Source organism: Citrus sinensis, chromosome 6 (genome assembly GCF_022201045.2).
Source record: "Citrus sinensis cultivar Valencia sweet orange chromosome 6, DVS_A1.0, whole genome shotgun sequence".
NCBI classification, from domain to species: domain Eukaryota; kingdom Viridiplantae; phylum Streptophyta; class Magnoliopsida; order Sapindales; family Rutaceae; genus Citrus; species Citrus sinensis.
In genome coordinates, this window is record NC_068561.1 from 13,779,613 (window position 1) to 13,794,196 (window position 14,584).

Genomic DNA, 14,584 nt, shown 5'->3' on the forward strand with positions numbered 1-14,584 from the left:
TAAATATTTTTTTCCACAACATGTATAACTTAATAGTTAAAGCGCCTTAATATCAACTAGGCCTACTTCTACAATTACAATTGCCTTGCACTTCTGCAATTGTCTCTTCCTCGCCTTCGTTGAATAGCTAGTGTATATTGTGGTCTATTCCTCTTTTGTTTATTGGAAGCTTGGAATCTATTGTGGAAAAAGATTAAAGTAAATGAAATTCGTAGGTTGATTGGTGAACCTTTGGCCTCCAGTAACTTAATTACTAAAATCAAACTTCTCTATATTTTTATTCATTAATGGCTTGGAATAAATATAAAAAAGTATAATATTTAAATTTTAAAAAATCGCGAAAGAGTTGCAACTACTCCCTACTACAACTACTTCATAATGATAAAAATATCAACAATTTACATTAAACTAGGACTACATAATATCCGCTAACCCTATAAATAATTATTTAAAATAAAAATTAAAAAGAACAAAATTCTGAGAAAATTTATGGAAAATCGATATTTGTGAAAAAATTAGGGAGATAGAGAAAATTCATTTATATAAAAGAACTATAGAGAAAATTCATTTATACAAAAGAACTACGTATACAACTATAAAAGTACAAAGAAAATAATAAAAGAAAAACTTCACTAATAAATGTGAAAACTAATACTTATTAAGTTTTTTTTATATAATATTGAAAATAAGTTAAAATGACATATTTTATTCGTTTGTCTTATTTAATATTTTTAAATTAACAAAACGCATATATTGGATGTAGTTTGATGCCTCTATTTAGTGTCAATTGCATTAAATATATCAATTTTACTTTAAGATATATTCAATGAAGTGCTAGTTTGATTGTTTACATCGTGTATCTGTTGAAAAAATAGCATAACATGCTATTTTGAGGGCACATTTTGAGTGGGTCTCACTTAACGAAAGTGGAAAATATTGTGAGATTCGGATTCTACTCCGTTCATACTTCAAAAGTATAATCTTATTTTCTCAAAATGGTGCTTGGGTGAATGAGAAATTGTCTCTCAAAATTCACCCTTGAAGTTGAGAATTTGAAAGGAAATGAAGCTTATCCTACATGGGAAAAAGAAGCCTGGAATTAATGTTTAAATATAAACACTTAACCATGCATAAGTAAGAATTATAAGGATAGAGGCTCTCTCCACACGCGCGTGCGCAGGGGGGGTGCAAATCCAAGACCGATTTGGTTGAACTCGTGTGCGCCCGCGCGTCCTGCGTACACAAATGTCGGCCCAAAATCATCCATGCAAGCTTGGCACGTTTTAATTTCCTTTTGAATTTTTGTAACAGTTTAATGTTTTGAATTCAAAGAAATTTGAAACATCTTTTACAATTAATTTGTAGCTGTTGTTCACGTTTTTTTTTTTAATTCAAGTTTGAAATCAATTCATGGCTGTTATAACAATTGATTAAAACATATTGAATTCGGAAATTCAATACCAAAGCAGCTGTTACATCCTCCCTTGAGTATAAAAAGGCATCTTCACTTCTGTTTTTGGACACTCGAAAAACTAAAACAAGCACAGAGCATACTTGCTGTTTGTCTTTCATCCTTCTTCGTTTTTCTCTGATCGAGTTTACTGTGGTGGTTCGCCGGAATTTCCAGCTAGTGCTTGACTGAAAATTCATATCCGTTGTATTCTGGGAAGCAGATACCAGCAGACCTTAAGCACTCCAAATAGGCGGTAAATCTGTTTTAAGGAGACTGTTTTGTGCAGGCCTCGGGTTCCATTGCATTTTCTATTTTTGGTTTATTCTCTCTTCTGTTTCGTTTTCTGTTTCTCATTTGAAACTTTCAGTACCTTGTTTTCGTTGCTTAGCTAATATATAATTTGTTATCTCACTGTTTTGTGTTTGTCTAACAATCTTAAAACATATCTATAATTATTATTGAGATGGCAATTGAAATCGTTGATGATATTCCATATGTCCCCGTTGCTACACCAACTGTTGTGAAGGAACCAACCTCTATGGCAATTCCTGTCAATCATGCGGAAAGGCCTAAAAAATTCAATGGCCAGAATTTCAAACGGTGGCAGCAAAAGATGTTCTTTTACTTGACCACATTGAACCTTGCGAGGTTCTTGACCGAGGATGCTCCTAAACCCAAAGAGGGTGAAACATATATTCAAGTTGCAAGTGCAATTGATACATGGCACCATTCGAACTTTTTGTGTAAAAATTATGTAATGAATGGCCTTAGTGACTCCTTGTATAACGTATACATAGGAAAGAAAACAACCAAAGAGCTATGGGAATCCTTAGATCGGAAATTTAAAACCGAGGATGCGGGTACCAAAAAGTTTGTTGTTGGTCGCTTCTTAAATTATAAAATGGTGGATTCTAAAACTGTAATAAGTCAAGTATAAGAACTTCAAATTATATTATCTGAAATCCTTGCGGAAGGGATGCATCTAAGTGAAACTTTTCAAGTTGCCGCAATTATTGAAAAATTGCCTCCTGCTTGGAAAGATTTCAAGAGCTATTTGAAGCATAAACGAAAGGAGATGAATATTGAAGGGCCAGTTGTTAAGCTCAGAATTGAGGAAGACAACAGAAATGCAGAAAGAAGAAGGGCTATTTCTATGGCAAAGGCAAATTTCGTTGAACATGGACCTAAAAATAAAAATAAAAAATTGGGCCCGAAAGGAGGAATTTCCAAGAAATAAACAAAGTTTCAAGGAAAATGTTATAATTGTGATAAGATGGGTCACGAGGCTTCAGATTGTAGATTGCCTAAAAAGAAGCGAGATGCGAATGTGGTGGAAAATATCACTTAACATGTTTCAGACATAAACCTCTCTGCAGTGGTATCAGAAGTGAATATGGTTGGCTCTAATATAAGAGAATGGTGGATTGATACAGGAGCAACCAGACATGTTTGCTCGGACAAAGGGTTGTTCACTTCATTTGAAGCAGTTAGCAATGGAGAGAAGTTATTCATGGGGAATTCGGCTACGTCTGAGATTGAGGGTCAAGGAAAGGTGATTTTAAAGATGACGTCTGGGAAAGAACTGACTCTGAACAATGTGCTTTATGTGCCAGAAATTCAGAAGAACTTGGTGTCTGGATCGCTGCTGAACAAACATGGTTTTCGAATGGTGTTTGAGTCAGATAGGGTAGTTTTGTCTAAAAATGGGATGTATGTGGGAAAGGGTTATGCTAATGATGGGCTATTTAAGCTCAATGTAATGACTCTGAAACCAACAATTAATAATAAAGCTACTTTTTCTGCTTATTTGCTTGAGTCTTCTAATCTTTGGCATGGTAGATTATGACATGTTAATTTTAATTCTTTGCGTAAATTAATTAACATGAAGCATATTCCCAATTTCCAAATTGATTTGAAACATAAGTGTGAAACTTGTGTTGAGGCAAAACTAACTAGGTCATCTTTTCAAATAATTCAAAGAAACATCGAACCACTTGATTTAATACATAGTGATATTTGTGACTTTAAATCCATTCAAACAAGAGGTGGTAATAAATATTTTATTATCTTTATAGATGATTGCACAAAATATTGCTATGTATATTTATTGAAAAGTAAAGATGAAGCTTTGGATAAGTTTATTCTTTACAAAAATGAAGTTGAGAATCAACTTAATAGAAAAATTAAAGAATTAAGGAGTGATCGTGGTGATGCGTATGTTGTTCCGTTTATGTCACTTTGTGAACAAAGTGGAATCATACATCAAGTCACGGCTCCATATTCACCTCAATCTAATGGGATTGCAGAACGAAAGAATCAAACTTTAAAGGAAATGCTGGATGCAATGTTGATAAGTTCTGGGTTACCCTAGAATATGTGGGGAGAAGCTGTTTTGTCAGCTAATTATTTATTAAATAAGATACCCCGAAAGCAAGAAGATACAACCCCGTATGAGCTATGGAAAGGTAGATCATCTTTATATAAATTCTTACGAGTGTGGGGGTGTCTTGCTAAAGTAGTGGTTCCTTTAAATAAAAAAGTGAAAATAGGACAAAAAATTGTTGACTGCATTTTTATTGGTTATGCACAAAATAGTAGTGCATATCGATTTTTGGTGCATGAGTCTAAAATTCCAGATGTCCATAAAAGCACAATAATAGAATCAAGAAATGCATCGTTTTTCGAACATGTGTTTCCTTGCAATTCTAGAGTGGAATCGAGAGAATTGGAACAATTTCATGAAACAACACTTGAAAATGAAGAAAATGATCAAGCACCAGAACAAGAAGAAATTGAGGTTAGACGTAGCAAAAGAGCTAGAATATAAAGTCTTTTGGTCTAGACTTTCTGACGTATTTGCTAGAAAATGAACCTCAAAGCTTTAAAGAGGCTGTAACTTCAGCTGAAGGCACTTTATGGAAAGAAGCCATTAACAGTGAAATTGAATCCATTTTACAAAATCATATTTGGGAGCTAGTAGATCTTCCTCCAGGACGTAAACCTTTGGGGTATAAGTGGATTTTCAAAAGGAAAATGAAAGCCGATGGATCAATCGATAAGTACAAGGCAAGGCTTGTAATTAAAGGTTATAGGTAACGAGAAGGCCTTGATTATTTTGATACTTATTCTCCCGTTACGAGAATAAATTCCATACGGATGATAATAGCCATTGCAGCTTTGCGCAATCTCGAGATACATCAAATGGATGTAAAGACGGCTTTTCTAAATGGAGATTTAGATGAAGAAATCTACATGGAGCAACCTGAAGGTTTTATAGCTCCAGGACAAGAAAAGAAAGTTTATAAATTGGTTAAGTCATTATATGGCTTGAAACAAGCACCGAAACAGTTGCATGACAAATTTGATCATACGATGATCACAAGTGGCTTTAAGATCAACGAGTGTGACAAATGTGTTTATGTCAAAGAAACAGAAAATGGCTATGTCATTTTATGTTTATATATTGATGACATGCTCATTGTTGGGAGTAATGATGACATGATTAAATCTACCAAGAATATGTTGAAGTCTAAGTTTGACATGAAAGACTTGGGTCTTGCAGATGTCATTTTGGGAATTAAAATCTCAAGGGCTTCTAATGGACTTATTTTAAGTCAAACTCATTATGTAGATAAAAGTCTTGGGAAATTTAATAAAGAGGATAATACTATGTCTAAAACTCCATTAGATACTAGTATTCATCTATCGAAAAACAGAAGAGATGGTATTTCTCAAGTTGAATATGCTAGAATAATAGGTAGTCTGATGTACTTAACAAATTGTACCAGACCAGATCTAGCTTATACAATAAGCAAACTTAGTAGATATACGAGTAATCCAGAAACTGATCACTGGAAAGCTATCGTAAGAGTACTTAGGTATCTTCGATACACTCGTAATTATGGACTGCACTATACTAAGTATCCAGAAGTATTAGAAGGATTTAGTGATGCTAACTGGATATCAGATGTAAAAAATTCAAAATCTACTAGCGGCTATGTGTTTACACTAGCAGGTGTAGCTGTATCATGGAGAGCTTCTAAACAGACAGTAATTGCTAGATCTACAATGGAATCTGAATTCATTGCATTAGATAAATATGGTGAAGAAGCAGAATGGTTACGCAATTTTTTAGAAGGTATTCCAAAATGGCCAAACCATGTGCCTACGATTTGTATACATTGCGATAGTCAATCAGCTATTGGTAGGGCACAAAGCAATATGTATAATGGTAAGTCTAGACACATACGTCGTAGACATAATATCATTAGACAACTTATTTTTACTAGAGTTATTTCTATTGACTATGTAAGGTCAAAGGATAACATAGCAGATCCACTAACCAAAGGGTTAAATAAAGAGCTAGTAGAAAAATCATCGAGGGGGATGAGATTAAAACCTATAAATTGATTAGTCAATAACAAAGGAAAACCTAACCTAGTAGACTGGAGATCCCAAGATCTAGGTTCAATTGGACAACCTATTTGTTAAAGACTAAAGATGGATCACTGTGGGGGTTATTCTCTTGAGAGGATTACCTTATTAACCATTCCTATGATGAAACAGTGATGCCCGTGGGAATAAGGTTGAGCTAGGCTTTTAATGATTCTTATGCGTCAAAAATTCGAGCGGAGTAATGCGGGTTACTCTTAATTAAGATATCACCTATGTGAAAGAGAAGTGGGGCCGCTTCAAAGGGAGCTATAAATGGTTCAGCTCTTGGAAACTCTTGCAGAACCAGGCAGATGTTCAAGGCCAAAACGAACATAATCATGAGAACTCCACAGTGTTAGGAGAAATACCTATGTGTAGCATATGATTGTTTACACTAATGGCAGAACAGTTCAAAGACATCGCGTCTACTAATCAGCTAGTAAAGTAATTATACTATTACAAGGGAAGGTTCAAAGGATAACACCTACCTATCATGTGCTAGGTATCAATCCAATAAACTCGATCATTAAAAGTCAAAAATAGTTTTGATGTCAAAAGTTAGCGATTTTCCTGTTTTTACTTGCTGTTTGTCCTTCATCCTTCTTCGTTTTTCTCTGATCGAGTTTACTGTGGTGGTTCGCCGGAATTTCCAGCCAGTGCTTGACTGAAAATTCTTATCCGTTGTATCCTGGGAAGCAGATACCAGCAGACCTTAAGCACTCCAAATAGACGGTAAATCGGTTTTAAGGAGACTGTTTTGTGCAGGCCTCGGGTTCCATTGCATTTTCTATTTTTGGTTTCTTCTCTCTTCTGTTTCGTTTTCTGTTTCTCATTTGAAACTTTCAGTACATTGTTTTCGTTGCTTAGCTAATATATAATTTGTTATCTCACTGTTTTGTGTTTGTCTAACAATATCAACAACAAATCTAATTATTGATGAATATCGTATATTATCATAAGCAAATATATTGTTTTTGCAAAAAAAAATATATTAGAGATTTAATGCACAAAAAATCAATAATTTATGCATGAATTCAATTTAAGAATATGGCCGGTGTACAAAGATTCATTAAATATGGAAATGACCTAAACATACAATTACGATATAAAATTTATGTTTCTTTACCTCCAATTCCCTTCTATGAGGATTTTTAACAACCCCTAGTGTACTTGTATTTCCTTTGTGCTTAGGGAGAATTTATAATTTTTTTCTATAAATAAATGGCACAATATGCTCTTAGGTAGGATTAACAAAAATGGACATTCAAAATTTGGCGACATTATTTGGGATTGTCTTTAGTTGAAATTTGGGATATATTTTTGTTTTGATTAAAAAAAATTATGAGATTTGATAGACTATCATATTCTGATTTGCATGATTTAGATAAGGAAAATGATAAATGAACAAAGGCATGGCAAGGGGATTATAGAAACGGCAGCCACTTGCTGCCATTTCATGTCCTTCTCTCTCTCTCTCTCCTGCTCATGGACCCACAATAACTTTAAAAAATGTTAAATATTACAAAAAAGCTAAACAAAACAAAAGAGAAGGAATCAAGCTGTTGCAAACCTTATCTCTTATTTGAAGCTATATCTTCTCATCTGACCACTATCACAAAATTGACAATTTTCTAATCGAAGCAAACGATTTGTTGCGGTCACACGGTAACGTTGTAGGTTTTCTTTTGCCGTCACCACGCCAACCAACCTTACATATTTTCTTTTGTCGTCGATGCAGCACAGAGCCAACAAATTGTAGATTTTGTAGATTTTCTTTTGTCGTCACCTCTCTCTCTCTCTCTCTCACTTTTCTTCCATGGAGGAACTGTTTGTGTTCGTTAATTTGGAAGTTTGATTTTGTTTAATGTTCTTATTTAATTGAATTTGATTAAAATTTCTGCAAATTTGAAATACAGTAGTATAGGAGAACTGAGCTGGAGGGCGGATCTAGAAAGTCTACTTACTATTGTGTTTATTTGGATGGGAATAGCGCTAGGAGACTAGGAGTCGTCTGCGAATTTATCAAAGCCTTTCATATAAATTTTGAAGCTTAAATAGATTTATAGATACAACAAGCTTGTGTTTTTATTCTCATTTTGGCATATTAGTGCATGTTTGGGAGTTAGGATTAAGTATGAGATTAGATTAACTTTGGGATTAAATATTTTATCTTATGCTTGGCTACTTTGCTTGAATTGGATCAAGGAGGACTAAATTTAAATTTAGTCCTCAAATAATGGGATTAACAATCCCAATCTATAAGTGGGTTTGGGATTAGAATAAAAGAAAAAAAGTATTCATATTTCTTTCATAAATAACACTATTTTTTATTTGTAACCTAAAATTTAATTACTTAATTAATTATTTTATTCATGATTTACTTGAATTTATTTTTTATTTTTTTAAGTCTAATTAAATTGGTACTTTTACTCCAATAAAATTAACTATTTAATAATTTGTTACAATAATTGCTTGTATTAAATTTAATAATCACCAATGTAATATTAAAAATAATCATGGAAATTAATAATACAAGTAAATAACTGATTTTATATATACATTATTTGCTAATTTTTTTATAAAATAAAATACATCTAATATATTTGATAAAAATTAATTAAATAACTAAATCATTTTATTAATTTATATTTGTTTACTATAATTATGACTACCAATAACTAATTTACTACATATTTAATGTTGTTTTTAATTACCTTTAAACTAATTTTAATTATTACTCTTAAATATTCATAAATTTTTTTGTATTTAAATATGATTTAACATTGTCCAATCCGATATTGTACCAAATATAATATAGTATATAATATAATCCAGCTTAATTTAATCCAACTTAACTCAGTCCAATCCTAATAATTAGTCCAATCCAATCTTGCATGCCAAACGTAACCTTAGGGTCTTAATTGCCAATATTTATTCCACTTGTAGGATTAAGCTATAGTTCTCGATCTTGTATTTCTAGTGGATACTTGATTCCATAGTGTTTTAGGATTGTTTAGTTGTGTTTCGTGTATTTATATATGTATAAGGAATTTAGAAATTATGAATTAAGCCTTTCCTTTTTAAGCTTGTCATATGAATATGATTGTCATGTGCTTGGGCAGATCCATAATGGTGGTTGATTTAGGTGATATTATTGACTTATATTTTAAACTTCTATATGTCTTTTGCTAAATTGTTCACTAGTTTAACAATTGTAGTCTTTTTTAGTAAAGATTCATGGCCTCTTACAATGTAATACATTAGTGCTGCATTTTGCGTATGGCTTTTTACAATGTAATACATCAATTCTGCATTTTGCATGTGTGTTACATTTTTGTACTAATGCAATATTTTATGATTAGGAATGAAAATATCAATTTACGCTTATAATATCAATTTGATATACTGGATCGTGAAAAAATCAATTAACATGTCTAATTTGGGTTGTTGCGTATTATTTGATTTGAATTTTTTCCAATGTAGAAACCAAATGCCTACTCAAATCTATTATGTTATTTTCAAAGGACAAAAGCAAGACATATATGATTCTTGGCCTGAATGCCAAAAGCAGGTAAATGGATTCAAATGTAATGCTTATCAATCTTATAAATCTTTATTGGATACTGAAACAACGTACAATGAGTACAACGGCATGTCCGAAAAATTACGAGAGACATCTAATATGGTAGAAACTACAAAATGTATCGTGGAAACATGCAAAAAGAGGGTGCAAACTGAAGTGCCTACATGCGACAAAGCTATACAATTTGATAAAGTCAGAAATGATTGTAGTATTCTGCCTATTTTATCCATTGTATGTTGTATTTTAGGAATGATGATTGCAATATATATTTTGCATAAATGAAGAGATTGTGCCCCTTGTTATGTATGAATTGTGATATGTAAATAAAATTATTATTTTTTCCATTGTGATTTGTGTTGTGTTATTTAAAATTGCAACTGTATTTATAACCATCGACTTCAAGGATTTGCATTTTTGCAGCGAGCTGTAGATAGATATTTACTACCATAATAGTTCAGTAGTACAATAAATTGTATTTCCCACATGAAGAGTTTCATGCCTTGGATTGAAAAAGAACTAATCGTTGCAGTAGATCAGCTAATTTGTAATAAAAACCAATTGTGGGGCAACATTATTTTCATGGCAAAACAAAAGCATCACGTATACATACATATATATAATCTGATTAGGTAAAAAGTAGTAGCTGCTTGGCAAGTGATTTTTATTTTTGCATTTTAAAAAACCTTCATCCGTTTGCTATTGCTTATCAGATAACACACCAGGACTATGAGCAATATAATCCATTCATCCATCATTCATCCATCACTATAATTTCAAAATTTTAAAGTCAAATTGACACGACTCAAAAGTGTATTACTCTCAAGTATAAGAGTGTCTAGTTATAATATAACTCGGTGAGACTGGGGTCGAACCACATGGAGTTTTAAATCTAGTAAAACTAAGAAAATTAATTGCGGGGCAAAGAAATTATTTGAAATTGATTTAAAAATAAGCTAAGGTTTAGGATCCACTCTCTGTATTCAAACTATAATTTTAATATTCTCTCATTTATATTTTGCTTCACTTTTATCAATTAATTATTATATCATTTAATTCTATGTGTGTGGATAAATATAGAATAAAGTACCTAATGTGCTACACTATATTAATGTGTCGACATTATGTCAAAATACCATAAAATCCAGTGAGATTTATAAATTAATATGATATAAAAATAATTAGAAAAGAATTAAATAAACTTAAAAACTCATTTGAGAAAATAATAATAATTAATAGTTTGAAACATTGAGTTTCACCCTTCACCTCAACTTAATAAAATTAGCTACTCATATTGAAAGAAAACACAACACTCTTTTTATTTGATAAATTTTTTGAAATATATTACAAAGAAAATTGATACAAACGGAAACAAGAAAAGAAAAGAAAGAAATGTAGAAATTCTTCAGTCTTGGCTTCAGCTCTCAAAATAGCTCTCTAGCTTCTGCCCCTTGGCTCATGCATTTCCTTGCCTTTTATAGGCAAGGAATGCATTATCTTTATTTATTTTATTATATATATATATATGTACATTGAAATGTGTAATGGTCAACTTGACCATTATGAGAAACCAAATTGTTTTTGTTTCTGTTCTTTTGTTCTTTTGTATTTTTGTATTTTTTTATTCATTTTCATTTTTTATATTTTTTATTTTATTTATTTATTTACATCTCCTCAGTAATACTTCCAAATTGCTCCAGCAGTCCTTCTTTGTTCTCGCTTTCAATTCCAATTTATTCTTGAAAAATATTTATAAGATAAAAATTAACATATTGCGAATTAATTTAACACAAAAATTTATTTGGGGAGTATTAGGATAATTTAGAAATAATGAGCGTATTAATCTATACAATAAGTATAAAACTAATAATTTTATCTTTATTACACGTACACTTTTTAGTGTTAATCACAAATCTAGTCAAAATGATAGAGAAAAAAGACTGAACAAGATACAAGTCAAACATCATGATTGTTATATTCAGTACACTACTACTGTAGTAATTGTTGGAAATTTTCATTTTAAAATCCTTGATAGGTCATTGAATGAGAAGAATAATGCGACTGCAAAGTATATTTAGGACTAATTGCTATAATACACAAAAATAAACATTATATTGCATTTCAAAACTATTAAAATATAAGCATACATTAACAACTTGTAAACAACAATTTATTGTGTAACAATTATAAGGAAATGATTGATAAATATTGCTTCCACCGAATTGGAATGGGTACATAGGTACCTAATTAACTAATAAAATATATGTAAAATTCATATAAAATCTTAAAATTTAAATTTAAATAATTTAATTCTTACATTGTAGTAGCCTATAGTGTCATCTTAGTTGAGATTTCCATGAACAATATTTCCTTCTTATAACATCTACATATGCTCAATCTTATACTTAGTTACATATCCTCGAAATAAAAGAAAAGTCTAAAATAAAAGTTCACAAAACTTACCGTGGCCATGTTGCTCTCCTATGTGGAGATTTCATTAGGCACATGATAAGACGATGGAGCATTTTCTTATAAATCCTGAAATATTATTAAAGACAATTAAACTAAGACCAAATGAATTAGAAAAGAGATATTTGTATTTAAATAGACTATTTTTTGTGCAGCCTTGTTCATTTGAACAGATTTCTTACGAATTGAAGACTCTTTCCCTCAGTAAGGTGGACGACCTTTACGACGTGTCACTACTGGAGTACAAGTTGAACATTTTTACTATTACAACTTACTTCGCCAGTATTAGATCTTTCTAAGCTTTCACTGTGAATTTTTTTGTTGCTGCTACAACTTGCTCTACCAGTAATAGTTTTTTCCACTCTTCCACAACAAATTTGCTTGGGTAGATCTTTCATTGCTTTCTCAATCCAATCCAATACCATTTTATAGTTATTTTCATCATCAGAGGCTATGTCTGCAACCTTACTGAAAGTGCTATACCTTTTTTTCATATCTTTCCTACTGGATGGACAAATTCTGTACACCATAACTAAATTTCACCTTACTATAACATCTACTCGCATCTTTCCTCCACCTTGATAAAATGTATATTTTTGAAAGTAATTCAATTGAGTTACGTATCAACACTGTGTTAACATGAATATGTTAATAATATTGATTTTGATGATAACAAACTTTAAATGATTTTTAAATGTTGGAGCTATTCCTTAATAAACGAGAGCCTTATAATCATTCCAATTATATTTATAAAATATGGATCACTGTTAAATTGAAAATTGAAAAATGATTCTCTGCAAAATCTGGCTTAAACTATGATTCTGGACATAAACGGTGAACCGCTTATTGGAACGATTAACCGATAAAAATCCAGAATGAATGATTAAACCTAGAAACAAACGACAAAAGTTTAACTGAAACGGATAAGGCTAACTTGTTCTACAGGTTATTAGAAACAAACGGCGAACCGTTTATTGCAAACGGTTAACCGATAAAAATCTAGAGAGGTCATTTCATGTAAATCCTTAACCGTTTATTGTAAACAGAAAACTGATGTTTATCTTGCAGGTCTCTGGAATTTTAACGGCAAAATGGTAATCCTAAACGGCAAACCGTTTATTTGAAAATTAGCCCAATGGTAACTTTGACTAGCCTAAACGGTTAACCGGTAATGGCTAACGGTTAACCGTTTTCGAGCAGAAAGTCTGTAACGGTTAGTTTTTCAGCTCCAACTATAAATAAGCTCATCCAAATTCAAACAAGATGGATCACAACACGACCATTGAGCTTATATTCAAGAATACAATCTTCATAGAGCTTTAAAACATATTTTTGCTTCATCTATTCACACATTGGGCATTGATTTGTAATCTTAAATATTGTGTGAGAGAAAAATGATTTTAATCTTTTACTTTAAGTGATTGTAAGTGTTGGGATACACTTGAGTTAAGAGATTGGGGATAATCTCTTGTTGTAAAGGTTCATTGACACCTTGGAAGTCAAGTGTAAGCATTTGAAGCCTTGGAGTCTTGCTTAGTGAAATCCTCAAGCCCGGAAAGCTTGGAGACGTGGATGTAGGCGAGGTTGGCCGAATCACGTAAAAATCCTCGTGTTTGAATCTCTCTTCCCTTATCTTTTTATATTGCATTTGATTTAATTGTTATTCCATTAAATTCATTTTAGATTTGTATGATATTTGTTTTAGATTTAAATAATTTTTAGAATCCCAATTCACCCCCCTCTTGGGTTGCATACTTGTATTTCATTTGGTATCAGAGCCTTGTTCTCTTGTTAGGACTTAATCGTCTAAAGTAAAAGATCCATGGCAACCCTAAATGACTCAACCTTTAGAGAAGGGCAATCAACAAGTAGACCACCGTTCTTTGACGGTAATGACTATGCATATTGGAAAACTAGGATGAGAATTTATTTACAAGCATTAGATTATGAAATTTAGAAAGTTGTATGTGATGGTTTGTTTTTACCCCTAACTAAAAATGAATTCGGGGAAGATATTCCAAAACCATCAAGGGAATGGAATGAATTGGAAAAGAGAAAAGCTTCTCTAAATTCCAAAGTTATGAATCCTTTATTTTGTGCACTTGATAAGAAAGAATTTCATCGAGTATCTAGTTGTGAAAGTGCTAATGAAATTTAGCACAAACTTGAAGTAGTTTATGAATGCACAAATCAAGTAAAAGAGTCGAAAATTAATAGGTACACTTGACAATATGAGTTGTTCCAAATGGAACAAAATGAGAGTGTGTACTCTATGTATACAAGATTTACGGATATAGTAAACACCCTAGAGCCCTAGGAAAGACCTTCCCGAATAGCGAAAAAGTTAAGAAAATCATTAGATCACTTTCAAAAGAATGGAGACCTAAAAGAACCGCTATTGAAGAGGCAAAAGATTTAAATACGTTACCTCTTGATGATTTAATTGGTTCTCTCATTTCATATGAAGAAGATTTGGCAGCAGAAAAATGGCATGAGGAGAAGAAGAAAAGCATTGCTCTCAAAGCTTTAAAATATAAGAGTGATGGGGAGAGTGAACCGGATGATGAAGAGTTGGCCATGCTAGCAAGGAGGTTCAGAAAATTCTTCAAGAAAACTAGAGAGTGAAGAAATTTCAGAAACTTCAAGAA